The sequence below is a fragment of the Sus scrofa genome, chromosome 16 (assembly GCF_054392235.1).
Source record: "Sus scrofa isolate SSC_HxYL_T2T_F1_AM1 chromosome 16, Sscrofa_HxYL_maternal_Yorkshire_Landrace_v2.0, whole genome shotgun sequence".
NCBI classification, from domain to species: Eukaryota; Metazoa; Chordata; class Mammalia; order Artiodactyla; family Suidae; genus Sus; species Sus scrofa.
The window spans coordinates 87,750,614-87,778,597 of NC_139398.1; the positions used below are offsets into that span (position 1 = coordinate 87,750,614).

A 27,984-nucleotide genomic window follows, 5' to 3' on the forward strand; every position below is an offset into this window, starting at 1 on the left:
AACTAATATACAAATAATGCACTGATCCTAAACCTTATTTTAGATTAAAGCAGTTTTTCAATTCGAGATGCCAGGGCATTGTTCGCATTTTCCTTGTAGAGACGTCTTAGTTTTCATCAACATTATTTTTTCCTCAGCCTGTTCTATTCAGGGAATGATAAGTTAGCTTTTTTTACATTTCTGTCCTTTGCTGGGATTGGACATAAAACCGGGCTGCTTTGGGTCCTCTGAGAAGCAGACACTGGGGAAACAGTCAGACATGCGGGATTTATGGGGGATTTGACCCCCAGCCTGGGAACCTCCATATGCCACGGGAGCGGCCCCCAAAATGGCAAAAAGACCAAAAAAAAAAAAAAAAAAAAGAAGGTGAAGGGGGTTTCCTAGACACAAGTCCAAGAAGGGCTTGGCTGGGGAATGGGTATGAGCAGCTTCTGGTTCTGCAGAAGGAGCGGGCACTGATGCCCACCAGGCCCAGGCCCTGCAAGAGCCTCTGGGGCAGGTGTGGCTCCCGAGGCCAGCAGCTGGACCTGCCCGCCAGACGGCTCCCTGCAGCTGCAGGGCAGAGCAGCGCATCTCCCGGAGGCCACACCCACCTCCTCCAAGACCTGCTCTCTGATTTCCAGACGCTTCCAGCCTGGCTGGGAGGCAGAGTGGGCACTTCCCCTGGGCCCATGGCCAGGGTGCCTGTGGCGGCAGGTGGGAAACAGACGTGGCCTCTGGAGCGAATACTTGACCAATAAGGAGACGGACGTGGTACCCGGCCCCTGATGATTATCCGCAGCAGAACCGCGTTTCCCTGCCGTGCAGCACAGGCTCGGACGGGGCCTGTGGAGCCCAGCGCCGAGGGAGCAGTGGGGAAAAGAGTGAACGAGACAGGCGCAGGGCCACCGTCACCACCCTTCCCAGTCACAAGCTCAAGTGACTTTGTTTTGTTTCGTTTTGTTTTTGTCTTTTTGCCTTTTCTAGGGCTGCTCCCAGGGCATGTGGAGGTTCCCAGGCAAGGGGTCGAATCAGAGCTATAGCCGCAGGCCCACACCACAGCCACAGCAATGTGGGATCCAAGCTGCATCTGCGACCTACACCACAGCTCATGGCAACACCGGATCCTTGACCCACTGGGCAAGGGCAGGGATGGAGCCCACAACCTCATGGTTCCTAGTGGGATTCGTTAACCACTGCGCCACACAGGAACTCCAAGCTCAAGTGACTTTGGATCTCTCCACTCTCAGCCCCTCTCAGATGGACGGGGGCTCTTGGAAGACACAAGCGATGGTGTCGTTTCTCCGAATTCCCCGTGTGCAGCACCGAGCCGGCCCCAGGTTCCTTGAGGATGAGCCGAGTGTTGAGACATTGACTATGTCGCCTTCATCGCTATTGTCCCTGCAGTGTCCCAAACCGATGTGCATCCTGTATCCTCCTCCTTGGGAATCCCTTCGAGGGCAGAGAGACTCATCCTCCGTGTGCCAGGGCCACTCACACCCAGCGCAGCTTTCCGGTCCCCTCCTGGCCTCTCCCAGCCTTGCGGACTCGGCCCTTTTCCATTATTCCTGCCATTTGTCTCCAGCCTTCTTCCGGTAGGAAGGCTGTTTCTCCCCCCAGGAAAGAGCTGGGCATCAGACGGAGGTGGACACGCCTGCAGGTCCCGTCTCTGACGTCGGGGCTCCGGGCTGTTTGCCGCCCCCCGGGGAGGCTCCGGGATGACAATCAGAGGTGAGCGGCCAACGAAACACACCCTCGTGACTTGCCTCGGGGACCTTCTTCCACTTCCAGGTCATGTCTGCTCAATGCCTCCATTACGAAAATATTGGAAGCGGAAAGAAAAATGCAGAGAGAGACCACTGCAAACTGCCATGTCACCATGTTTGCTTCATTCCTTTAAAGGCATCAAGCAGCCCAGTTGAGTCTTATGAACTTCCTACCGTAGTTACTCATCACCACTGGGCACGTGGAAATAAAATACTTAATAAGATACTTTATTTTATGAAGTAAAATACAATCTACACTTATAGAAATAATAAATTAATACAATGTAAACAAATGTATTTGTACATATTTAATACATTTGTTTATATAAAAATAAAAATAAAATACTTAATTTTGTTAAGTAAAATATAATCTGTATTTATATAAAGTGCAAATATTTACAAAATGTAAATGAATGAATTTGTACATATTTAACACATTTATTTATATAAAAATAAAAATAAAATACTTAATTTTATGAAGTAAAATATAATCTATATTTATTTAAAATGTAAATATTTATAAAATATACAAGTATTGGTATATATTTAAAACGTGTGTATTTATATAAGCATAAGAAAATACTCAATAAAATGCTTAACAAAATAAAAATAAATGTATTTTGATGTATTTAATATAAATTTATGTATATTTGATGTATTTGTATATAATATAGATTAATATGTTTTATATACAAATAAAATAAAATACTTAATCAAATACTTAATGGACTACTTAAAGGCTTTTGTTCTGTTTGTATCTGCTGGGAGGTCGCCGAGACCCCTCCCAGCTTCGATGCTCCCCGGCGAGACTCAGAGGACTCAGCATCTAGCTGGACTCACAGCTGTGACGTAGTCCCATGAGGACCACAGCACATGCAGTGAAGGGGACAGTCCGGGATCAAGCCAGGGGAGAGCAGGCAGGAGCTTCTGGAGCCTTCTCCCCGCGGGGCCATAGGAAACGCTCTCAGCGCCCCCAGGGAGGCGGTGCTAGGCAGTGTGAGGTGCTGCCTCGGGGGAGCTCATTAGATCCTCAGAACTCAGAGTTTTCTCTGGGGGCTGGTCAGCCGGGCACCCTTTGCTTGGCAGGTACCAGAACTCTGTTTCCTAACCCCGACCCTAACGCGGGAAGGAAAGCAGGTTCCTATGTCAACCACATTGTTTGTACAAGGCGTTGACTCGTGTTAAGCATCTTATATCATTTAGGGGATGATGAGGGCCCCCAAATCGAAGTTCTTAGATGCCAGCCAAGGGTCCACCTTGCAAATGGGCCTTTCTAAGGACAGTGGTCTCAAGCTTGCCACACTGACTCTTGTCTGCAGTGTCTATAGTGTAGCTTTTTAAGAATTCTTGATTACTATTATGAGATTCATTTTTTTAATATACTAGTGCTGGCTAGTTTATTGAATTTTTTTTTTTTTAACAGCCACACTTGAAGCATATGGAAGTTCCTAGGCTAGGGACTGAATTGGAGCTGTAGCTCCTGGCCTACACCAGAGCCACGGCAATGCCAAATCTGAGCCGCATCTGTGACCTACGCTATAGCTCACAGCCATGCCGGATCCTTAACCTGCTGAGCAAGACCAGGAACCAAACCCACATCCTCACGGAGACAAGGTTAGGTCCTTAAACCCCTGAGCCACAATGGGAACTCCAGTTTATTGAATTTTTACGATATCCTGTTGCGGAAACTTTCAGTTGTGCTCTATTTTTCATGGTTGCCACAACTTCTGCAATAAAGGTTTTTCTGCCCTTCTTCTGCAGCTACCCCTGGACTCTAGAGTGTGCACGCATCTCAGGTTTCCCAGGCACAGCCAAAGTGCTTTCCTGTTGTATCTTGGCTTCACGCTCCACCAAGAGGGTGAGTGCTTTTGTTTCCATAACTGCTTGCCACTTCCTGGCACTGTCAAACTTTAATTTTTACGGATCCTCTTGGAATGGAGAGGGGTTTCCTGAGCTATGGACTCTGGTGTATGTATGCACATACACCTGGGGAGCAGGCCACCTACACCGCCAGGACTTGGAGCTGCTGGGGGCCAGGCGGACAGGCTCAGGACCCACCAGAAGAGACGGCCTCCCCAACCGTTTCCCTCTCTGGCAAGGGCACCCCTGAGTAACGCTGCAATAACGTCAAAGGGGGGCCTCGGTTCAAGAGCTGTTCTATTGACTCATCCTCAAACGCTGCCCCTTTCTGGGTAAAAATGAGTCAGGGCTCTTCCTGTGATTCATACACTACGCAGAAATCTCTGGCTTCCTAGGACGCCAATAAAAACTCTGGACACCTAAGCAATAATTCCCAACAGTCTTTTCTTTTTGGCCGAAGAGCGCGGGGAATAAGACCAGATGCAAAGGTATGTACTTCGCAAATCTCAGCAAAGCTCTCCAGAGGGGCTCCCTTCTCTGGAGGTCCTGTGATGGGGGGCAGGGTGCGTGATGGCCACCCACATGTGTGTTACAGATGTTCAGCCCAGAGCGTGTGCCGGCTGCTGTGTTTTCCCCGGGGAGACCTGGTCCAGGAGATGGAGGCATTCCCAGTCTGGGGTGGGCAAAGGACCCCAGCTGGCAGTGCCCAGGGTCTCCTGCCTTGGGGGGGCTGCTTGGGACACAGAGGAGAGGAAGACGGCCAGGCTTTACAAGCAGGATGCTTCCCAATGCAGAGGAGCGTAAGCAACGGAGAGGAATGTATTATGACAGTACTGGGGGCATGTTATGGACCGAGCTGCATCCCTTCGAAATTTCTGTGTCAAAGTCCTAACCCCAGCACAGCAGAATGTGACTGATTTTGGAGATGGGGTCTTTAACGGAGGTAATTAAGTTAAAATGAGGTCATGATGGGGGCTTCTAATCCCATATGACTGCCGTGTTGAGGAGAGATGGGGACCCAGCAGGGTTCACAGGGAAGAGTGCACGAAGCGATACAGGGAGAGAACCGTCGGGAAGAAGCAGCCCTGCTGGCTCCTTGATCTCGGACTTCTAGCCCTGAGACCTGAGGGGGAAGAAAGAATGTCTGTTGTTTGAGGACTGTGGTGCTTTGTTAGGGCAGCCCGAGCAGACAATTACAGGGGTGTTGTGGAGACGTGCCCACAGGGATAGACTGGCCTCGGGAGAGACTGGGGGGAGGGGCAGGTATGGGAGAAAGAAGATTCTGCTGGTCCCCTCTCCTGGGTTTCCTCTTCCAGCCCCTTCCATCTCTCCTCTGGTCCATACGGTGGAGAGGTATGTCTGTGGAAAGCCCTGCATTTTAGAGCCTGGGGCTTTAGCGAGCCAGAGAGAATGCTGGTATCCTTGACCCAGTTCAGAACTCCCTAGCCCAGGACTTGGATCAGCTCAGCTTGGGTTGGGGGCTTACCTGGGACAAGCCACTGTAGTGGGGGTTGCGGATGGGCTGTGCTAGAGGGACATGCCAATGCATTGGTGGGGCCATTCTAGAGGCCCGAGAAGGTCCTGGAAGTAAGGGGTGCAGTGGGGAGATTACAGGGCGGCCCCCCAGGAGGGTGGGGGTGGCCTCGAGAGAGTGGCATTTTGGGCAGGGAGCTGAGATGGCTCCTGTGAGGAGAACCTGAGACGCACCCAGGGGAAGCCAGGGCGCCTTCTCAGAGGGTGACAGAGAGCACGGGGGAGGAGGACACTGCATTCAGGGTCACAGCCCAGTTTGCTCCTTGGACGGTTTCTGAGTCAAGCAAGTTGTTGGCTAAAATCAGATTTACGGCCATACGCGGGCCCTGCGAAATCAGACCTCCTGGGGTGGGAGCCAGGAATCTAAATGTTTAACCAGCTCTCCAAGCAATTCAGAGGCAGCCTGAGGACTAAGAACCATTGATGGGGAGTCTGTGGGGGAGTAACTGGGAAGAATCTGCTGCCCAAAGACATCCCTGCCTGATCCCCCGTTGCTCCTTGTTGCTCTTGGCCTTTCTCTAAGGAGAGCCATGCCTTGGTAGTTGGAGAAGGTGAGGTTATATTTGCATGATATTCCACAGCTATGGAGAGTGTGTGTGATGCCTGGGTAACTCTTTCCGATGAAACCCTTGGGTACCTGCTACCTGAAACCAACACTGCTTCCCTGGGGGATCAAAGGAGACAAAATAGCTCCAGTGAAACAATGAGAAGAGCAGAGGCAATGTGGATTGGGGGGGGCATTTCAGCAAGGCTAACGCGTGGCCCTCCCTGCAAGGTGAAAATCAGGCATGCGAGACACAGTTCAGGGCCCTTTATCCTTTTCTGGGAGATGTCGGGCAGACGGCCCTTTCGTGCGGGGGGGGGGGCTTTTAGGAGGAATGGGGGCTGTGCCTGACTTTGTTGCGGCTCAGCTTCCCCTGCCAGGCCTCCTGTCTAGGTGACCGTGTTTGCACGAGGGCTGCTAAGGATACAGAGCGCGTCATCCCTGATGCACTGCACAGCACATGTTGCTTGGCAATAGGTGACTCCGCTGGCATGGCTTCCTCATGGACACGAGGTAGGTGCACCTGTAACACATGTTCTTTCCAGGTCCTGTTTATAAGGAGGGGTGATCAGGACTCACATGGCGCCGTAAGGAGGGGCCTGACAGGGACACCTGGGGCAATGGGGGACACAAGAGCATGAGGAGGCAGGCGGGAATTGGGAAGGAGGTGTGATCGGCGTTCTCTGGATGAGTCCTAATCCATCTTTGAGCGAATCATAAAACTCGGTTTGCTCTCCGTGTGTGGGGAGCTGTGTGTTGAGCACGTGTCTGCTCAGCGCGTTCCTTGGGCTCCTCCCACTTACTGTCCAACCGATGAGGAAGCAGAGATGCAGTGACTCTGCCTGAGGGCTGACACTTCCCACAGGTGCCTGCGCCGTCCTTGGTTATATGCGTAAAACGCCTTGGGAACGCTGAAGTTCTGCAATAATAGGAGTCAAAATCATTACCGTTACCTTAATGGATTCTGGCCGTCTGCCTGTGTCTAAGAGGGAATTTTGTCAGATGCTGCTGATGTCAGAGCCCAAGGCTCCTCCTCACAAAGAGGCTTCCAAAGGCCACCCAGACATCTGTCCTACCACGCTACCCTGCTCCTTCCTCCAGGGCCCGCAAGAATGCTTGGCTTCAGACATTTGATTCTCTATGAAAATATGTTGCCAGGGAGGTGGAGTTCATGCAAAAATTGGTCCTTAAGACAGATGCTGCTCTGGGCTCTTGGATACAATGCTAGGCACATAGGGATTGGTTTGAGCCATCTTAAGTCAGCGTCATCTTGGAGCCCACACTTGGGTAAGTCAATAGCTAATAATCCAATAACCTCCCAGGAGAGTGGGTTAGACCCATTGTTTGAAGACGCAGAAGCCACTGCCCTGAGAACAGGCAGCAAGAACTGGGACTCCCTGGAAGAGGGGAAGGGCCACTTTGGGAACAGATGAGCCTGGGAGGCCACAAGGGACCGACTCCATGAAAGTAGGGCCAGCCAGCGCTGACCAGTGGGGGTGGGCGGCACCAGTGAGGAGGGGGCTGGTGGAAGAGACGTGGAGGATGTGAGACAGGCGGGACTTGTTGCCCAGGTGATGCTGGAGGAGGAGACGCGGATGCCACGGGTCACGTCTGGGCTGTGGCTTGTGAGCTGGTGCCCTTCATTGGAGAGCAGACCACTTGGGGACCACGTTTGTGCGGGAAGCGTGGGGCTGCAGATGAGGACTTCAGAGTCTGACGCATTGAGCTTGTGCGGGGGCAGCCAAGTGGAGATAATAATAGGCCCTGAAGGGTCAGTGCCCAAGCTCTGTGGGGAGGTCTGCCCCTGGGCGCTACAGTAGGGGATCTCTGGGGGTGTCACTGGCTGCCTACCGTTGCCGGCAGAGTCTGCATCACATTATCGTCACCGAATTAATTTTCAGTTACCAGCTCCATTTGACCCAGGTGTTCTATGAACCAAGGCCTAGGGAGGAATGTGATGGGATCGGATTCGTGTCTTTCAAAGATGCCTCTGGGAGGCCAGCGGCTGCAGGGGTGCCAGCGGAAGCAGAGAGGCTGAGTCGGATGCTACCGCCATCGTCCCGCCGAGAGATGCTATAGGTTGGGACTCTTGGCAAGGGTAGTTAGTGACTGTGGGAAGAGAATGGTTTTTCATGATGTCTGGCAGGTGGCGTCCATAGGATTTGCTGAAGGCTTGGATGTGCCATGTGAGAAAACGACAGACCTCAAGAACACTTCTTAGCTGTGTCGTCTGAGCAACGAAGACTCGGGGACAAAGGCGGAGACCCAGGAGCAGTGGGCTGGGGAAGGGGCGCGTCACGTTTGAGACGCCCACCTGTGCATCAGCGGGGATGTCAGAGAGAGAGCTGCCTGTTGGAGCTGGCTGTCCTCTGGGATGGCTGAGGACACAGAGGGACCGCTGAAGGAAGGAGAGGGTGCCCCACGCTGGGCTCCCAGCTGCTGGAGCCGCCTCAATCGCCTCTGAGTTTGGGGTCCGGACTTTTTTTTTTTAACCATTTTGGGGAGAATCAATCCAGGCATTTCCCACGTTTCCCTCCCCCTCCTCCTTGTCCCCCTCCTCCTTGTCCCCCTCCTCCTGGAGAATCATTTACCTTTTTTCTCTGTCTACAAATTCATCAGTATAATCTTTGGTATAAAGTCTTATGGAATTTAATCACCGCGAGGCTGGGTGGCCTTCATCAGCTTACATCAAGCTTGATTTTCTGCTGTATATTTTAAGGACTTTCTTCCCATTCTTGCTTCTTATTGACTTAAGACAAATGATGCTATTTTTAATTTTCATGTCCCCGACCTCAACATGGCCTCGCTGATCGAAAGCCCGTGACCTAATACTTTTAAAGGTTCGGGGAACCTCAAGGTCATTAACACAATGTTACCAAAACTCACTTTGGCAATAACATGTATTTCCATTGCTCGAAACCTTCATTTTGAATCTCACAAGCTTCCCAAGCATCTTTTATGGTCTCTTTCAAATTCGTTTGGATAAGATTTGACATATTTTTCAAAGGGCTTCTGAATAACAGGGCCAAATTGTTGGATATTGTTGGCATGAAAATACCTGTGTGCCCCAACAGAATTATTTCTTATATTATGTTCATTTACTTTCTGGATTAATTTTATAGGAGATGAAACTGACTGCTGATTTCTTTAGGGAAAAACATGAGGAGTCCAGATTTTAATGTATTCTTTCATGTGGCCAAGAAAACTTCACTAAGTCTCAGCTTGTGAATATATATAACCCCAGTGTCGGCATTCATTTATAGAGTAGTCTAAATTCAGTCCATTAGACCAAATCCTAAAGTGCCTGTATCTGCAAAACTCTCACTGGAGTTTAAATTAATTGATAAATAGTTGCATCTTTATGCTCCAAATTATTTCAGAAGGCACAAGGCTTGACTGTAATTTCTAAGGCAGTTAGGGATGAATGAATGTTTTTAACAAAAAGATTTACATCAGTCATGAAATCCTTGCCTATTTATCTCTTAGTTCTGAGTAAAAATAGATACTCATAAAACCACCAGACAGACAGATGACCCAAACCTTGTTGCAGCGAAGGAAATGCCCCTTCAGCTGCAGGGAGCGAGTAAACTGATCGCTGGGAGGCCAGTTCTCAGCAGAGAGTCTGGGAGGTCAAGGATGCTGTGGTTTGCGCAGGTGGGACCGTCCCTTGCAAGGCTCTGTTGGGAGACTCTGCCAGCTATTTTGGGGAGGACCTTTCCTCTAAACGGACCAGTTCTGTCAAACTTTAACCATTACATTCCCTTGCTCTTGGCTTTGGCATGAACCGATCTCTGCATTGTTTTCTCATCAAATGTCGTATCAGGTTTCCCGTTTCCTGAATGATGGTGGTGGTGGTGGGTAAGTCACAACAAGGAGCATGGAGGCTCCATTCCCCACCCCCATGCCGCAAGGTGTGGCCATGTGACTCCGCCTGTGCTGATGGGAGGTGGGTGGAAGTGATGCCTGCATCTCCAAGTCATGTCCTGAATGCTGAAGCCCCAACACGATGTGCCCGAGACTCGCTCCCGCCCCTTCCCACCGCTTGGAAAGCAGGTGGTGGAGCAACGCGTCAGAAAGCCCCTGGGTTCCCGCATGAGCTCACGGAGCAGCGGGGGTCCACCTGCCCAGGACTGAGCACAACCTGACTGGGCAACGAGAAACCTCTTTTTAGAGGTCCTGCGTCTTGGGGTTTGTTGGCTTAGAGCTTATCAACAGGTGCCTAGTGAGCACGCTGTAGAGTTCCTAACTCTTGCATGACAAAGGACAGCAAACTGACTGGCTTTAACACGGAAATTTATCATCTCATAGTTCTGGAGGCCAAAAGCCTGAAGTCAAGGTGTCAGTGTGGCCATGACCTTCTGAAACCGGTAGGGGGCTCCTTTTGGCCTCCCCTCAGCATCCGGGAGTCTGCCTGCCATCTCTGGCACCCACTGGCTGGCGGGCACAGCCCCTCCTCGTCCGCCTTCGTGGTGCACTCCTCTAGGCGTGTCTGCGTCCGTGTCCTATTTCCCCTTTTGCTAAGGGCCATGGTCTTACTGGCTTGGGGCCCACACCACTGATTTCACCGTAACTGGATTGTTCTGGATACTTTTTTTTTTTTTTTTTTTTTTAATTTTTTCAGGGCCATACCTGTGGCGTATGGAAGTTCCTAGGCTAGGGGTTGAATCAGAGCTACAGCTGCCAGCCTACACCACAACCACAGAGATGTGGGATCTGAGCTGCATCTTTGACCCACACCACAGCTCATGGCCATGTTGTATCCTTCACCCACTGAGCGAGGCCGGGGATTGAACCCGCATCCTCATGGATACTAGTTGGGTTCATTACTGATGAGCCACAGTGTGAACTGCAACTACTTGATTATTTTGTAAAGATCCTGTCTGTTTCTAAATAAGGTCACCTTCTGAGGTCCTGGGGATTGGAACCTCAAGGTATCTTATTAGGAGACACAGGTTAACCCATGACACACATGGGCGTTGGCTGAGCGCTTACTTGGGTCCAGTCATTTTTTCTAAGTGTTTACATAGGTTCCCTTATTTAATTATCACAGTAACCTTGGGAAGGAATCTCGGATGATAAAAACTGGGAGCAGAAATACGGGGTAACCTGCTCCAGGTCACACTGAGACTAGGGGTGAGCCGGGACAGACACACAAGTCAGAATCCACAACCTGCAGCTTGCAGTCTTTTCCGTCCCTCAGAAAGGAGCCCTGGGAGTTCCCTTCATGGCTCAGCAATTAATGAACACGACTAGGATCCATGAGGATGCAGGTTCGATCCCTGCCCTCACTCAGTGGAATAAGGATCCCGTGTTGCTGTGGCTGTGGTGTAGGCCGGCAGCTGTACTCCGATTTGACCCCTAGCCTGGGAACTTCCATACGCTGCAGGTATGGCCCTAAAAAGAAAAAAAACAAAAAAAGCAAAAAGCCAGAAGGAGCCCTGGCCATTGGGAAGAAGAGGACAGATGAGGCCATCTCTGGGAAGTTCTTCCTGGGTGACTTGAGACGTTGGAACTGCTTTGTGTGGAGGTCAGAAGGGAAGCTGCTGGAGCAGGATGCTGACAGACATGGGTGGGCCAGGAGTTCATGGCTTCAGTCATGAAGCCTACATAGCATCCGCTGATGTCTAGAGGGTTGGAGGAGGAATCCAGGCTCTTCTGGATTTGTAGCGAAGCTATTTATTGGGAGGTGAATCCCTTTTGGGGGACAGTGTGTGTGTGTGGCTGCAGAGATCTGTCGGAACTGGAAGCAAAGCACTGAAATGCCACTGGACAGCTATGGGCTGTTTAGGGGCAAGATCCTGACACCAAATTCTTGAAGCTGTTTGGTGTCCTAGAGATGCTTGGAGTTCAGCTTGTCCCAAGAACCCACGGAAGGGGCATCTCCTGGTCAAGGTCCTTGGTGGCATCTTATTCCAGCCCTGTTTAGATGGATGGTAGTCTACCGTATTTCCAGACCTTGAGAGCAAGCCTTAAATTACCCAATGTCCCCATGTACCCTCTTCAGCCCATGAGCTCTTGAAAGCAATTATAATTACAAATAACATCAGATCTAAATCAGGATCTGAGGCACGCAGCCTGCTTTTAATCAATCACTCCAGTTCGATGCTTTATGCGCCTACTGGCAAACAACCAGAGTCTGTTCATTTCATAAGCTGGCTCAACTGATGAGTTAGGATAACCTGTGAGTTGCTCAGGCAGGGAGCAGGGAGCTGGACCTTGGCGAGAGCTGGCATCAGGGAGTGGCTGGGAGCTCCTGGGGCTTCTCAGCGGAGCCCTCTGTGACTCCTGGGTTCTGACTGACATTTCTCCTTTACAAGGTGACCCTGCGCACAGAACCTCTTAATTAGCCCTCGGATCCACGCTTTGTGTGGCTGCCTGTCAGCTTCTTCGCCGGCTGCAGCCTCCGTTGCCATGGCAGCGCTCGCCTAACAATGGACTGCGGCAGCGGGGGAGGAGCCGAGAGGCGGCAGCCCCCAGCCCGAGAGTAAATATTCATGATAAGCCCACGAGGTGAAAAACTGCATTGTCGATGAGGTTTCTTATTCTCGGTCAGCATTAGGCTGTGCTGGGGGTGGAGAACGGAGACGTTTATCTTAGGGCTAAAACACACGAGCAAAAGTACCAAACTCTCCAAAAATTACCCAGGAAGCGCCGCCCCCCTCAGCCGTTGCATTATGACTTCTTTACCATCAAATCTGCCACGGATGTTGCAAGAAGATAGGATTACTGGAGTTCCCGTCGTGGCGCAGTGGTTAACAAATCCGACTAGGAACCATGAGGTTGCGGGTTCGGTCCCTGCCCTTGCTCAGTGGGTTAACGATCCCACGTTGCCGTGAGCTGTGGTGTAGGTTGCAGACGTGGCTCGGATCCCATGTTGCTGTGGCTCTGGCGTAGGCCAGTGGCTACAGCTCCGATTGGACCCCTAGCCTGGGAACCTCCACGTGGCGCGGGAGAGGCCCAAGAAATGGCAAAAAGACAAAAGAAAAAAAATATAGGATTATCTTTACTAACAGGTGCTATTACCATAGTATGGCCTTGTCCTAGCCAGTCATGTAATAACACTGAGTTAAAGAGAATGTGATTCAAAGCCTGAGATCCAGTCACCGGATAAATGAATAGTTTTCTGAGCTGTAGGGCCCCCCTGGTCTTGTGAACACACTCATACCTTCCTGGGAGAACATTTCGGGATGAGCAAATCTGAGGGCTGATGCTACGTCTAAGGAGCATCAGGCTGCATCTACGACGGTGTCGTGCTATGTCTATGAAGCATCTTCCAAGGCACTGCTGATACCCATTCTTCGGATACTTGCAGAAGAGAAGAATGGGCACCGGCCACCAGCAAATTGAAGTAAAACCGTGAACGTGGCCTTGAGCGTGTCATCCCCGGAGCCTGACTGCAGAAGCCTAAGGCCCTGGAAACCAGCAAGTTGGCTACTAAAGGTACCACCTCTTTGTGGAACTCAGATTTCATTTCTTTCTCCTTTTCGACCAGCTCAACTGAGCCTGGGGTGTGTCGTCACCAGGGTCCTGTGAATTCACCTGCTGGGCTGGTTTCTATAGAGACCAAAGCTGCTCTGGTTTCAACACCGTTCTCTCTCTCCTGGTCACTTGGGTCTTAAATTCCCGAAGGAAGCCTGTCAGGGGCTGGTTGGTTCCAGTGCTGGTGGCAGGGCCAGTCTGGTCCAGCAGATGAGCAGTTGGGCTCTGTTTAGCCTAATTATTAACCCCACAAGGGGACCATTGATTGCCTGCTGGATCCTTAGATGCTCAAAGGAAAGTCATTCCATAGTAATGGGGCTGCTTCAAGATAAAGACGTTCCATATCAGAACTTATTTCACTGAGTGTTAAATAACTATTGTAATTGCATTACCTGCAGCTTACTTGATTATTTAATTCAGCCTGTTGAGGAATTAATTACTATTTGATCAGTGCTGTCATTGAGAGGACAGGCATAATCACCAGGGTTCTGCACTGGTAATAACACGCTACCGTTCTTTCCCTCCGTCTGATGTGGTCTAGCAGCTGGAGCCTCATTCCTATCAGCACATGAGACCTTCCAAGTCCAGGTGAATGTGGGCTGAGTATCAGCAGGCCGCCTGCAGGCAGCCTCTCTTGATGTGTATCTGCAGGTCACAGGGGGACATCGCCAGGCTTGGTGGTATCTCCACGAGTGTCTCTGGATGTAAGAAGCAAGAGCATCTTCAAGAGTGCATGTCACATTCAAAGCCCCCAGTTGGTCAAGGCTACAGGCGTTGGAAAGCCAAAGCCATATTTAAAAATTTCTGATGGACCAGCATTGCTTGAAGGAGAGGGCTGATAAAAGTGAAAACTTCTGCTCTATGAATGAAAAATTTATTAAAAAGGGACAATAAGCCATGCGTGAGAAGAAACTATTTGTAAAAAGATAACATCTGATAAAGAACTATCTAAATTACACAAAGTTCTCAAAATTCAAAAAGAAAAAGAAAAACTCAGACTGCATGCTCTTTGAGGATCTTAGTTCCTCTTTAGCAGTTAAAAGTCTGTGTGCTGGTGAGACAAATGGGGGCAGAGCCAAATGTTGAAGTCAGATCTCTCTTCTTCACCCAAGAGACGCCAGGCACTGCCCGTGGGTACGCCTGCCCCCGTTCTCCACACAACCTCATAAACCAAAGTCTGATGTAGGATGTCTTGGGATTCCCAAGCCCTCCGCAGCGCTTGTCAACAGGCAGAAATTTTCCGCCTAGAAAGCGAGATCTTGGGAATCTCATCACACCTAATAGGGGCTCCGTCAGTCGCCTGGAGCCGGAGAGCCCACTCCTCCCTCAAGCCCGAGACCTTCCTTTGGGGTCATACCTCCTCCCCTCGGTCTGCTTGTTACTGCCTTTACAGTCACACAGAATGGTGGCAGTCCCCAGTACGTGCTTCTCCAATAGGGCTTTGTTTTTTTTTTTTTTTCTTTTTAGGGCTGCACCTATAGCATTTGGAAGCGCCCTAGGCCAGGGGTAGAATCAGAGCTGCAGTTGCCAGCCTACACCACAGCCGCAGCAACTCGGGATCTGAGTTGCATCTGCCACCTATGCTGCAGCTCATGGCAACACAGGATCCTTAACTCACTGAGCAAGGCCAGGGATTGAACCCACATCCTCATGGACAATATGTCGGGTTCTTAGCCGGCTGAGCCACGATAGGAAGTCCTCAGAGAGAATTTTGGCGATAGGCTTAGAGACCCTTCCCCAGGCTTCCTTAGCCGAGCCCTGGATTAAGAACTCAGTTTGGTGAACTTGGCCATGACCAAGTGCTCTCTGCATGCCTTTTGTTGGAGTCTTGTGATAGCAGCTAAGAGTACGGACAAGACGGTAGGGATGGCAGCTACATTGACAGGAGGGAGCACAAATTCAAGAGGGCAAAGACAAATTCAAGGTCATCCTTAAACCAAGAGCTGGGAGGGCTTATCCCAGCCCCCCAGCCGGCACCTCCCCCTGGCCCAGACTCTCCCTCATTCCATGCCTCGTGTACTTCTTCCCGTCTCTTTCTGCCCTTTGCATCCCGAGGGGAATAGTTCAGTCTCAACCTGGGAAGGAAGTACTGTACCGACTGGTTCAGCTCATGTAGACGTTAGCCAGAAAGTACAAAACACCTCGCCCTCAATTTAATGTTTCTCAGGGAATTTAACAGAGAACGTGGCATTTCCACTATAGTATCAAGGGACAGACATGCTGTGTGTATATTGTCTTGTGAATTAAACACATTAAACTTCCTCTGTTTTCTACTGCTTTATTCTAACCTCAGAAGACATGTAAAATAACTATTTTCCTTTTACGGGGAAATCTTTGATTTTGGTATTTTTTCTTTTATTTCTTCAAGCATGCTCCGGAAGATAGGCAAGAAATTCTCATCAGCTTTAGATCCTATATGAATGGAGAGTGCCCGTGACTTGATCTGAGCATGTCTTTGTAGGTACAATCATACCTTTAAACATTTAATTTTTTTCCCCCCCGCTGATGGCCATCTGGTATCTGAACACGATTTATCCCTTGGATGTAGGGAAAAAGCTTTCTTCAACCAGCAAAATAAAGAGCCGACTCATTCCTCACCTCTAATGCAAATATATCGAAATACCGGTATTTGTGTCACCTGCTGTCTTTTATTACTGCTTTAACTGGAGATAAATGAGGCTGCTACCTTTGTACTGGTGAAGTCTGATGTCTTATTAGGTCTGAATTTCAGAAGAGATGACAGATCGGTGAAGATTACCATAAAGGCAAGTCATAAGTGCACTGGGAAAGATCTTAACAGGTGTGAGATTTGTGGGGTTGCTTATAATGCAATTTAATTTCAAGCTTCAAATACTGGTATTTTCTGAAAAGTTCAGAAGATGATAGGAGGCTGGCTGCACGAGGCACTGCAGAATGCGTAAATGAACAGGGGACATACACAAGCAGCTTCATTTTGAACGCACGATAATCTGTCATTTCAGCATTTAGAGTGGCCTCGTATGTATAAATAGGGACAATTTCGATTCTGCCATCCCTGTAAGAAAGCCTGACAGGTTTGGGTGTCTTCATTTAAAATGGTGCGTGCTGTGTTCAATAGGACTTTTCACGCCATGAGTCATGGTAGATTAGGTTCGTTAATCTATCATAATGAGAATATATAAGGCGGGGAAGTTTCAGGTTTCGTAGCTGGGCACAGGGTGCAACAAAATGGAGAATATATTTTCCTGGCACCAAGCACAAATGATGTTTTCTATAATGGGCTCTGGCTCTCCGTCCACTACCGCCAATTTATTAAGAGTAAATGTTAAATTGTTAACAGGGCATTTCTCTGCATTTCTCAAATGATTATTTCATGGCAAGAAATGAAGTATGGACTGCAGTTATAAAAGCCTTTATGCTAAACATAAATTCAGAGCAGTTTGCTGCAGCAAGCTATGCATCCTTGGCTAACGCCGTCGTGTGGAGCCAGCAGTCCCAAGGCTCAGACAACCGGGTGGCTGTAGCCCTAGGGCTGGGGTTCTAGCCCACGACAAGCATGCTGAATCTGCCCATGGGGGCTGAGAAGCCACGTGATGTCTTATGATGATGAGCTTCAGCTGTCCCCGTGACAGTTGGTGGAAGTGGGTGACAGTGTGCCTGGGCGCTTGTGCTGTGTATGACAGCCCGTGACTCAACGTTTACACTGACTGCGGTTTCTGTGACACCCTCGTGATGTGCCCATCTCTCTCCAAGGAGATGAGCTGCACATGCACTGGCCTGAACCCGAGAACATACATCCGAGCTACACAGACATGCACGTGAAGGGACATTTTGGCGAACCACGGCCACGGCCACGGCCAGTCCGGGACAAGGAGAGCGGCAGACTCGCACTGCGAGCCCCCAGGATCGCAAGAGAATGGAGGGCCATTGGAGGTACTGGTTAAACTCTTCCACGCATTGGTCAGCCAGGACCCTCAAAGTTGGATAGAGCCATGGATTAGTTTCTTGTGGCTTATTTGGTAAAGTAACACAAAAGAACACAACTGTTGGTTGCTGGCTTTCCTTGGTGACACTTACTGTGTTTATTTGAGAGACAATAACTCCAGTCTCTGCCTGGGTCGTCAGCTCGTGTCCTCTGTGTGTGTATATATGGATGTCAAATTTTCCCTCTTCTGGGGAGTTCCCATCGTGGCTAAGTGGAAATGAATCTGACTAGCATCTGTGAGGATGCAGGTTCGATCCCTGGCCTTGCTCAGTGGGTTAAGGATCCAGCATTACCGTGAGCTGTGGTGTAGGTCACAGAGGTGGCTCAGATCTTGCATTGCTGTGGCTGTGGTCTAGGCCAGCAGCTACAGCTCCCATTCGACCCCTAGCTGGGAATCTCTATATGCTGTGGGTGCAGCCCTAAAAAGACCAAAACACCCCCAAAAAACAAAACCCCTCTTTTTGTAAGAACAATAGTCATTGAACTAGGGTTTAGTTTAATCCACTATGGCCTCCTCTTAACTTGATCGCAGTGCCCTCCCCCGCCCCCTACTGACACATCTGTCATCACTCTCTGCTTCTAAAGGTTGAACTTTGAAAACTCCAAGCAAAACATAAATGACAGCTTTTAAAAAGTATAATTGATAGTAAAAGCTATATGACTTCATAAACTTGGACATATAAACGAACATCTGTGTTAAATCATACAAATCAAGGTAAGAGACACACCTATCACCTGCAAAAAATTTTCTCATATTCCTAGTTCTCCTTTTTTCTTATAGTGATGCCACAGTCTGTGGCAACACTGGATCCTTGACCCGCTGAGCCAGGCCCACGATCAAACCCACATCCTTCTGGACACTATGTTGGGTTTTCAACCTGCTGGGCCACAATGGCAACTCCCTTTTAATTAGATTTTCTTATTTGACAAATTTCAACACCGAGTTAAAATTACTTTTTATGTGGCTTGGGATATGCATGTGATTTTTTTCTCTTTTAGTCTATGGATGTTATAAATTAGTAGGTTTTAAAATAGTGAATCATCTTCGCTTCCCTACCTAGCTTGAATTCTCGCTGCTAATGATCTCTTATTTTCATTAATATACTGTTGGATGTCGTTAGCCACTATTTTATTCAGGAATCTTCTCATCTATACTCAGAAGTAAGTGAATGAGGTTACAAATTTTATGACTTAAATTGGTCTCCTTACTTTTGGAAGGAATATTATAGTAATCTCATAAAATGAACCGCATCCTTAAGCTTTGTGGGTTTTTTTTTTTGTTGTTGTTTGTTTTTAAGACCGTACCTGTGGCATATGGAAGTTCCCAGGCTAGGGGTCGAAGCAGCTACACCTGCCAGCATGCACCACAGCCATAGCAATGCAGGATCCAAGCTGCATCTGTAACCTACACCACAGCTCACAGCAACGCTGGATCCTGGACCCACTGTACGAGGCGAGGGATAGAACCTGCATCCTCATGGATACTAGTCAGATTTGTTTCCACTGCACCACAACCGGGAGCTCCCTGAAACAACTTGTTTAAGGAAGGAATTGACTATTCCTTGACAGTTTGATAGAATAGACCTACAAAGCAAAGAAAATGTTTTGTTGTGCTGTGCTTTTTTTTTTTTTTTGATAAGGAAAGATCAATTTATTTAATATTTATGGGATTTATACAAGTTGTCTATTCCTCTGCCAATTTGGCTTTTAATATATTTCTAGGAATGTATTTCTACAAAGTTTTTACATTTTTATGCCAAACTAGGTTTTCAAATGCATTTCTGAGCAATTACTGATAATATTCTTGTTACTGATATTTTAAATCTCGATTGTATCTGTGATCACGTCCCCTTTTTCTACCACAGTTTGTTTTTGCATCTTTTACTTTCTTCACTGGACCAGTTTTGCTAGTGGTCCAGCTAAATAATCTTCTGATGGAGCAGCTTTTGGGTCTGTGTTCTTTTCTGTGATATTTCTATGCGTTGTTGGTAAGCTTCCTGCTATGCCTACTTCTTTATTTTTTTCTTCTTCTATCGTCTTCACACAGCTATTACTTCCTGCCTGTGGCCGATGAGCAGGAAATTGAGTTCAATGCCCATTTTGGGGCATTTCAGAGGCACCCTTGGGAGAAGCCAGGATCACTCTGCGGGACGACCTTGTGGGGATGCCGCTGACGTCACCCCCTGGCGTCACCCCCCAGCTTCACCCCTTTCTGGCCATGTGACTCCCAGGGCATGTTTCATTTCCTCTGAGTGCACGTTTCCTCGTTTGGAAACTGAAATTTTAACAGATGTCTCCATCATAGGGTTATTGCGCAGTTCACAGGACTCAACACCCCTTTAGGCTCAGGACGGTGACTCGGGGTGGTGATGTTCCCTCAAGGGGGGCAAGCGGCAAGGATCCTGGTGATTGGCCATGTTCATCAGCTCTCAGGCATCAGGAGGAGACCCTCCTTCCAGCTCTGCAGTCTCCCCATGCTCCGTCAGCTTCCAGGTCCTTCTCCGTCTCGATCCACGGCTTGATTGTGCTTTCCGGGTCTTGCATCTGAGTGGGGCTACAGAACCAATTCTCATCCGTGAGACACGGTGAGATGCGAAATCCTCGGCTCAAGGCTATGAGATGTAGGTGTGCCTTCGCCATCTGCCCATGTGCCCCCTTGGCCAGGTGACTGCAGACCAGGATGAGGCTCTAGAAGTTGGTGGAGGAGTTCCCGCCATGGTTCAGTGGTTAACGAATCCGACTAGGAACCATGAGGTTGCGGGTTCGATCCCTGGCCTTGCTCAGTGGGTTAAGGATCTGGTGTTGCTGTGAGCTGTGGTGTAGGTTGCAGACGTGGCTCGGATCCTGCGTTGCTGTGGCTCTGGCGTAGGCCGGCAGCAATAGCTCCGATTCGACCCCTAGCGTGGGAACCTCCATATGCCACCATGGGAACGGCCCAAGAAATGGCAAAAAAGACAAAAAAAAAAAAAAAAAAAAGAAGTTGGTGGAGGTTGAAATGCCCTCAGTGGTTACAGGGCATTTTAGCTTATCCATTTCATCTTGACTGAGTTTTAATAATTTATGGCGTTGGGGGACTGGCCCATTTCTTCTAAGTTGTCGAATTAATGAGCATAAGATTATCTATTCTTCTCCCTTGTTTTGCTTTTGATGTCGGAAGGATGTATAGCGTAGCTCTCATCCCATTCCCAATATTATTGATTAATTTTGTTTTAAAGATGGACGTTTTCAAGTCATAATCCTTCGGTGGGTTTCCCTTACCTGCGCGATGAAATACCAAATCCACGCCCTCCATCCGGGCACCTCCCAGCCTCACCTCTGTCCTTCTCGCTGGCCTGACCTTTCATCAGCCTTCCTCACCTTTCAACCACCTGGATGTGCTTGTCATCCAGAAGCTCTTGTGGCTCCTCCTTCTTGGGCTTTTAACAGACACCTCCTCTGCCTGCCGACTTCTACCTGCACGTTCCTTTTGCTTTAGCTCCTCCAGGCTTCACCTTGCTGTTGCTTCCTTGAAGGAGGCCAGAGGCAGAAGAAGCAGAAAAGAAGCAGAGTCTGGATCAGGCAGCAACTGACATGATTTTAGCTGTTTGCCTGCTTCGTCACCCTGCTTTTCAAATCTCATCCTGCAATATTATACCAAGGGCCCTGTTTTCTTTCTTTGAGGAGGGAGATGAGGACAGCATCAACAGCAAGCATTTAATGAGGGTTTTTTTTTTTTTTTTTTTAATGCTACGGTCTGTGTTTAAAGACTTTTTTTTTTGCCTTTTCTGGGGCTGCACCTGCGGCATATGGAGGTTCCCAAACTAGGGGTCTAATCAGAGCTGTAGCCACTGGCCTACACCATAGCCCCAGCAAGGCCAGTTCTGAGCCTCGTCTGCAACCTACACCAGAGCTCACAGCAATGCTGGGTCCTTAACCCACTGATTGAGGCCAGGGATTGAACCTGAAACCTCATGGGTGGTTCCTAGTTGGATTCGCCAACTGCTGTGCCACGACAGGAACTCCGAGACCTTTTTAATATGTATCTTGATTTTAACCTTATAAAGGAGGCACTGTCATCACTCTCAGTTCACAGCAGCGGAATTGAGGCTCCGAGGGTTCATTTCTCCAGGGAATGTGCTGGGTCTCTTCTGGGTGCTCCTTTGGGCCCTCCTCCCCCACTCAGTACGACCCCTTTCTTCTCTGCCCTTGGCTTCCCCTGGACGGAGCCCAGGAGGGAGCTTTGGCAGGAGATGAAGCCTTCTTCCTGGTGTCCTGTCTGGGAACACCGTTAGGCTGGCTTCTCTCAAGGTGACCAGTCGGCAAGGTCCCCCTGCTGTGGTCTGGTCCCTGATCTCTCACTTCCTCTTCTCGGGTCTCAGCCTGGGTGACAGCTCGCCTGCTGAGAGCCCTGGTTACTGAGCCCTGCCTCGTGCTTCTCCTACACCAGACCTTTGTAAGGCATCCCTAGGTAAAGACCTTCTCCTTCCAGGCTCCAGTTGCCAGTGTGCCATCTATCTCATGTTGGAACAAGACAGAAGAGAGCACACAGAAAAACTGGGAAGGCCACTCCAGTGGCTGCCACCCTCCCTCCTTCCCAGGCTCTGGCCACAAGACGTCGCGTCCCATGTGCGGTGTTCTCATGGAGACACTCCTCGGGCTTGGGATTCTTTCTGGGCGAAGAGGTAAATGTCACCAAAACAAAACAAATAGCACTGTCTAAAATTCCTATTTCTTCTTGATACTTTTTTTTTTTTCTTAAGGTTTTAAGATCTAAAGCCTGATACCAAATAAGTTGTTTGATTGAAAACCTAAAACAAAGGAATTCAACTTTCCAGCTAATTTCTGGGGAACTTAAATGTCCTTCAGAGGCAAAATACCCAAACATGAAATGTGTGATAGGAAAGGTGTGATGATTGTCAGTGGAGGTGTGTGAGTCTAAGATGGCACAAGAAAAAGGACTGCTTTCAAAACTTAACCGCGGAGGAGATTCTGTAAACAGGTACGGAGTGGCTGCTAAGAACAATGTTCCAGCATGGACAGCTCTTTTCAGAAATGCAGATGTTTCTCGTTTTTCCTCTATATTTTTTGCACTCCATCCGGTGTTCTCATAGGCTTTGTTGCACTTAATCCAAATGAAAACTGGAGGAAGCAGGTGCTATTGCACCTATTTACAGAGAAGCAAACACAGCTAAGAGAGAGGAAAGGCTCATTCAGGGCTGAGAGCTAGGAAGCCGATGAGCCACTTGCAAATCCAGGTATTCGGAGAGTATGTCTTGCCCAGCCAGCAACAGAAGACTGAGTCCTCGGAGAAACACAGACTGAAGGAAACCCATCAGAAGACATTACTCTAATTACATTACTCTGCCATGGGCCGCATGTTTTCCTGATGCATAAAAACTGTGACCGACGGATAAAAACGGAGCTCACAGGACACTGTTAGTTGTGACTGGACGACGTCCTAACAGAGAAGGGACCTGAGAGCTGTCTACCTGCGCAGGCTTATCCTCTGGCCTCTCCCCCCTCCCTTTTTAAAATATTGGAATATGGTTGATTTACAGAGTTGTATTAATTTCAGGGGCACGGCAAAGTAAATCAGCTATACCTGTGCATCTGTCCATTCCTTTTCAGAGTCTTTCCCCATAGAAGTTATCACACAGTATTGAGCTGCTTTCCCTGTGCTGTTGATGAGGTCCCCATTACCCATCTATTTTATATACAGCAGCGTCTGTATGTCATGTCCTAACCCCTAATTTATCCCTTCCTCACTCTGCATGTCCCCTTTGGGAAAGGTGAGTTTGGTTTCAAATCTTTGTTTCTGTTTTGTAAGTTCTATTGTATCACTTTTTATCAGATTCCACATACTCGTGATCTCACATGGTATTTGTCTTTCTCTGTCTGACTTACTTCACTTAGGATGATAATCTCTAGGTCCATCCACGTTGCTGCAAGTGGCATTATTTCATGGCTTTTTTATGGCTGAGTAGTATTCCACTGTATATATGCGCCATGTCTTTTTTTATATATTCCTCTGTTGATGAACATTTAGGTTGCTTCCATGTCTTGGCTATTGTAAATAGTGCTGCCATGAATATAGGGGTGCATGTATCTTTTTGAATAATGGTTTTCTCTGGATACATACTCAGGAGTGGGACGCTGGATCATATGGTCATTCTATATTTAGTTTTTGCAGGAACCTCCATACTATATTCCATAGTGGTTTTATCAATTTACATTCCCACCAGCAGTGTAGGAGGGTTGGTTCCCTTTTCTCCACACCCTCTTCAGCATTTACTGTTTGTTGACTTGTTAACCATGGCCATTCTGACAGGTGTGAGGTGATGCCTCGTTGGAGTTTTGATTTGCGTTTCTCTAATCAGTGAGGTGGAGCATCTTTTCATGTGCTTTTTTCTGGCCACTTCCTCTTGCCCGAGTCACACATCTGGAAACCAGGGGATGCATGTTCACACGGAATAATGGGAGGTGCTTCTCCAGAGGGGCAGGAGCTTTGCTTTGTACCCCAAGAACAATTCCGTAGGACAAATGCTTTCTGGACAAAACACTCAACTGTTCCCGAGAAGAACTCTCTCGAGACATTTATGTGCAGAACATTTTCATGGTGTTTATTGTTCTCCTCTGTCACTGGCGCTTTCCTTCTTATCCGTTTATCCTTTAAACAGCTCCATCAGTCTGGGGCCCCCATCAGCCCATGGACTTAGTATCTATTTCATCTCCAGTGTAATTCCACCTGCTTGAGTTCTTATGCTGAAGTACGGCTGCCGAGTAGCCTTCCTCTCCTCTGCATCAGGATCTCTTCTTGTTCTCGCACATTCCTGAGCCAAATTCTACACTGTGCCCTCTCTCATCTTAAAGTCAAACAAAAGGTAAAAGCGAAAACTTCCTGGGATTCTGCACGCCCTCTTCCTCTGAACATCTTTGCTCCCCACGGCAGCCAAAGCCTTCATTTCCTCGTAGGAGCATATTTTTAAAAGTTATTTCTTTGTTAAAGCTTTATTGAGGTATTGTTGATTTACAGAGCTAATGATAATTTCTGCTGTACAACAAAGTGATGCATATTCACACACTCATACTTTTTCAGATTCTTTTCCCACCCCAAGAATATTGGGGAGAGTTCCCAGTGCTGCACAGCAGGTCCCTGTTGGCCAGTCGTTCCAAAGACCTCAGGGTGCATGTGCCCATCCCAACCCCCCCCCGTCATTTTCAAATCCAAGTATAGTGGAAGGACACTATGACCTAAGTCACAGGTGTGCAACGTAGTGATCCATGGTTTTTAAGGCTTATCCTCCGTTTAGAGTTCCTGCGAACCACGGCTCTCCTCCCTGTGTTGTACCGTGTATCCTCGGGGCTCACTTGTTTTATCCACAGTCGTTTGTACGGAATCCCCCTCCTTTTCCTGCCCCCCCTTTCCTCTCCCTGCTGGTAACCGCAAGTGTGTTTTCTGTACCTGTGAGTCCGTTTCTTTTTTGTCGTAGCCTCTAGTTTGCTATATTTTTTAGCGTCCACATGTAAGAGACCTCACACAGTGTCTGTCTTTCTCTGACTTGCTTGCCTGAGCAGAGGCAGGCTTGGATGCTTTCTGTCTCCTGGACTCGCTTCTCCTCTTCTTTCCAGCCGGTGGCTCACTCCTTGGGCCCCGTGGTTTTCTACATCCTTACCCAACACCTTCGCTTTCATACGTTATATGCTGGCAACTCCCCGCGTTACTCCCCAGCCCCATTCTCTCCCGAACACAACTGTCTACTTGGCATCTCTATGGGCATGTCTGAGACGTGTCTTGATGAAACAAAGCCTTCCATTACCTCCCACCCCAAACCAGTTCTTCCCTCTCGGTGGATGGCACGTCCGCTGGGGGCCAGAGGCGCAGGCCGAAGCCTTTGGAATTCTTTATTTTTTCTCCCCTTTTCTGGCCTGATCCAAGCCGTAGCTGCGACCTAAGCCTCAGCTGTGGCAATGCCAGATCCTTAACCCACTGTGCCGGGCTGGGGATGGAACCTGTGTCCCAGGGCTCCCGAGACACCACCGATCCTATTGTGCTGTAGTGGGAACTTACTATGGAGTTCTTCTAGGTTCTTTGTCCTCACACCGCACCTTCAAGCCATGGGGCGGATTTTCCAGCCATGGCTTTGAAATACACACAAATCCCAACCTTGTGCCCTGTCTCCCCCCCCCCCCCACGACGTCTCCTCCCACACGACTCACTGGCCTCCTTCTCCCGTCACCATGGTGCCCTCCCAGCTCGTCTGCCCGCCTCCTCCCATACTTCCCATGATGCCTTTTGAAACAGCCAAAGGGATCTGTTTAAACCTCATCGTCCCAGCTACTCCTCGGCTCAAGGTGCCCCGTGACTTCTCCTCACCTTCAGGATGGAGTCTAAATTCATCACCTGGGTCCTGCCACAAACCTCACTCACCTGTCACCCACCCAGATCCCTCCCTCCCGTCCAGGTCAATCTGGCCCATAGCAGGTGACTACTGTGCCCTTCTCAGGTGCCAAGATTGGAGTGGGGGAGACGCCCAAGACACATCGACACGTTAGGGCAGGTGCGGGTGTCTGCTGTGAAGGAGGCGGCAGAGACAAGGACCCAGAGGGATGGAAGAAGGTGTTTCTGCTCAGGTGAGACGAGGGCATCAGGGTCCAGACCTGCCAGGAACGCGTGCGGAGCCCTGAGGGGACGGGGGGGCGGGGGGAGAGAGCTGGGTCACTGTGGGCCCCCCTAGACCAGGCAGGTCTCTTCCTGAAGGGCAGGTGGCAGCAGGGCTGTCCCTCTTGGACTGTGTGCCCCTCTGGGACACAGTGTAGATGAGAAGAGGGGTCCTGAAGGGAAGGAAAGGCTGGGCCATTGACAGCTTGTCATGTCAGGTGACTCCAGCCCTTTGTCAGATGATGCTGTCTGTACTGTTAGGAAGAGCCTGGGGTATCACAGACGCCATAGGACTCACAGTAGATAGAGACGGTGGCAGGACTCCTTCTTGGGAAGACTGGCCATTGTGGTCAGGCAATCGCCACCTATTTTTCAGGGCTCCTGCCCGTTAGTAGCTTTTTAAAAAATATATTATTTAGCTCTGTTCCCCACTCATGGATTTTGATTGCTTTTTGTTACTCAGAGCCCCATTTCATTCTCAACTGAATATCAAAATTAAAATAAACAGAAAAGGTTTATATGCTCCTTCTTAGTCTCGTGCGTGTGAAATTGTCATCTGCAGCCATCCTGCTTTCAAAGGACTTCTTCCAAATAAATAACGTTTTGAATGCATTTCTCTTGTAAAATAATTTCTGAAACAAACTACCACTCTAATCTTTATTTGTTTAACCTGTAGCTGTTTAAAATTTTTTAAAAATTGTATAGGTCCCTAACTTTGACACATGATTATAATTTTTATCCATTATCTAGAACATTTTTCACCTGAATTTTAATAGACTTTATCTCTTTTTGTGGTTCAGAGATAGTAGATCCAAAAGAAATGTTTAGGAAATTCACAAATCTGAGATATCAAGCTTATTCATTCAACAATGTTTACTAAGCAACTCTTGTGTTCCAGGCACTAGTATCAACTGATATCCCTATTGATGTGTTTTCCTTACAAAATAATCCATCCATTTCTTGAAGAGAAAGGTAAGTGATAGATGGCTTAGATGCATACATAGATATGTCAACATGTGTGTATATATGCATGGGTGGCTGAATGGATGGGTGGATAGATTAATAGGTAGGTAGGTAGGTTGATTGATTGATTGATGATTGACAGACTCCCATATATTCTTCTTATTCTCTATTATTTTCAGCAGCTATAATTTGATTCTTGGGAGTTCCTGTTGTGACTCAGCAGAAACGAACCTGACTAGTATCCATGAGGATGTGGGTTTGGTCCCTAGCCCCGCTCAGTGGATTAAGGATCCAGTGTTGCCGTGAGCGCTGGTGTAGGTCACAGACGCAGCTCGGATCTGGCATTGCCATGGCTGTGGTGTAGGCTGGCAGCTGCAGCTCCAATTCCACCCCTAGCCTGGGAACCTCCATATGCCGCACGTGCAGCCCTAAAAAAAAAATCAATCAATAAATTAATAATTTGATTCTTAACCCAAGCAGGAGTTCTCTATATTACAATGAGATGCACCAAGACACATAGCATTCAACAAACTACGTCATCAGAGGGGCCCACACGGGCTTACAGAGCTGCAGCAGGCATGTTAGTCCCTCTGGGCGGGGGGCTGGTGGGGCTCTGTTGTGTGAGACCTGAAGAAAGGCCCCTAAAGAAGGGGGGTGATTTCTGGGACCTGGCCGGTCCCTGAAGCTGAGTTTGGTGTGATGGGTATATAAGGTGAGTATGAAATCTGTGAACTCTCAGGTGTAAGCATTTGTAGCGAGTGGAATAGCGTGTCACCCTCCCCCTCCCAAGAATTCCTGTCCACCTGGAACCTCAGAGCTGGAAATGAGGCCTTTGCAGATGTAAGTTAACAAAATGCTCTTGAGCTGAGACCGTCCTGGAATGAACATGGGGCCTAAGTCCAAGGACCGGGGTCCTGATAGGGGCCAGAGAGATGACACAGGGAGGCAGAGGAGACAGTGGATGAGCAGGCAGAGATGGGGGGGGGGATGCTTTGCCTCGTCTGGACGCCTCAAAGATCATCCTGCGCCCAAGAAGCTGGAAGACGCGTGACACAGTTTCCCCTGGAACCTTCGCAGGGTCCCGACCTCTGGTCCCCAGACTGCGCGAGAATAAAGATCTGCTGTTTAAAGTCACCAGTTTTGTCATGACTGATTAAGGCGGCCTTAGGGAAATAATTCTGCAGTACAAAAACATAGGGCTTTTTTTTTTTCCTCTCTCTTCTTGAACATGGAGAGATTGTGTTTGAATAGACTTGAT

General features: G+C 48.7%; 1 long non-coding RNA gene across 5 annotated transcripts in view; it reads left to right on the forward strand.

Moving 5' to 3' along the window:
• LOC102159490 (uncharacterized) overlaps positions 1-27,128 on the forward strand; it is a 56,870-nt gene extending 29,742 nt beyond the window's left edge. The window contains exons 2-7 of one of the 5 annotated variants that reach the window (XR_014830761.1): positions 3,507-3,603; positions 6,063-6,195; positions 12,995-13,122; positions 25,609-25,735; positions 26,662-26,735; positions 26,906-27,128. This is a non-coding gene — a long non-coding RNA (uncharacterized LOC102159490). Of the gene's footprint in view, positions 1-3,506; positions 3,604-6,062; positions 6,196-12,994; positions 13,123-17,710; positions 17,841-25,608; positions 25,736-26,661; positions 26,736-26,905 lie in introns of all 5 variants that reach the window. The other 4 variants (XR_014830760.1, XR_014830762.1, XR_014830763.1 and 1 more) reach the window with 4 other exon arrangements.
• The last annotated feature ends 856 nt before the right edge of the window (positions 27,129-27,984 follow it).